Source organism: Dioscorea cayenensis, chromosome 9, assembly GCF_009730915.1.
Source record: "Dioscorea cayenensis subsp. rotundata cultivar TDr96_F1 chromosome 9, TDr96_F1_v2_PseudoChromosome.rev07_lg8_w22 25.fasta, whole genome shotgun sequence".
NCBI lineage: Eukaryota > Viridiplantae > Streptophyta > Magnoliopsida > Dioscoreales > Dioscoreaceae > Dioscorea > Dioscorea cayenensis.
This window is the reverse complement of record NC_052479.1, coordinates 12,649,032-12,650,129: the sequence shown is the minus strand read 5'-3', so window position 1 is coordinate 12,650,129 and position 1,098 is coordinate 12,649,032. Positions and strand designations below refer to the sequence as shown.

Genomic DNA, 1,098 nt, shown 5'->3' with positions numbered 1-1,098 from the left:
GCAAGCTTCCTTGTGGTCTTTCCGATAGAGACTTCACAATTTGCCCCACTTGAATGTCTAAATTATGTAATGAAGTGGTGTGATTGCGAAGTGTAGCCTTGACCGATTGAAATTGTGTATCTGATGATTGCATAAATCTGGTCAATGCTTTTTTTAGATCAGACATCCTAGTCTCAAAGCCTGAAACTCTATTCTCCATGTTTGGGGCATGTTGTTGTTGAAAACATGATGGTGTGGTGACCTTTCGTTGCCCTTGGTTGTTCCATGAGAAATTAGGGTGGTTCCTCTAACCCGAATTGTTGGTATTTCTATAAGGATTGCCTTGGTTTCTCATTGCATTACCCATATAGTCAACTTGCTCAACGGAGGGTATACCACCAACGGCTATCGGGCAAACGGATGGGGCATGTCCCTCTCCACATCCATCACAACTCATTATGGCCGCCAATCTCAGAGAAGTTAGAGTGTCTAACATCTTACTCAATGCCTCCACTTGGGTCACTAACGATGTAACCGCATCGATCTCATGGATGTCAGCCACTTTCTTCTTTTCTCTAGAATTCCATTGGTAGTTGTTCAACCCCATTTCTTTAATTTGTTGCCGAGCTTCTCCGGGGGTCTTGCCACCTAAGGTACCTCCTGCCACTGTATCAAGTAACTGTCTTGTACTTGGGTTCAAACCATTGTAAAAAGTCTAAATGATCATCCACTTTGGAAACCCATATTGATGACATTTTCGCAGGAGTTCCTTGAACCTTTCCCATGTCTCCAATAGAGACTCCAATTCCATTTGCACAAAGGACGAGATCTCATGCCTAAGCTTTGTAGATTTTCCGGGAGGGAAATAATGGGCAAGAAAAGCTTCTACCATCTCCTCCCATGTAGTGATCGATGCTCTAGGTAATGAGTGTAGCCACTGCTTCGCTCTCCCCTTTAAGGAAAATGGGAAGGCTCTCAACTTGATGGTATCATCTGTAACACTATTGATCTTGAGCATATCACACACTTCCAAGAAATTCTCTATGTGACTGTTTGGATACTCATCGGCCAAACCATTAAACTATGTGGACTGTTGTAACATGTGAATGAATGCCGGCT

The 1,098-nt window shown here is 43.2% G+C and overlaps 1 non-coding gene across 1 annotated transcript; it reads left to right on the top strand.

The window, feature by feature from the left end:
* The first annotated feature begins 716 nt into the window (after nt 1-716).
* LOC120269756 lies at nt 717-823 on the top strand. The gene has a single exon (XR_005539393.1). It is a non-coding gene; the product is annotated as a small nucleolar RNA R71 (small nucleolar RNA).
* Nucleotides 824-1,098: the final 275 nt, after the last annotated feature.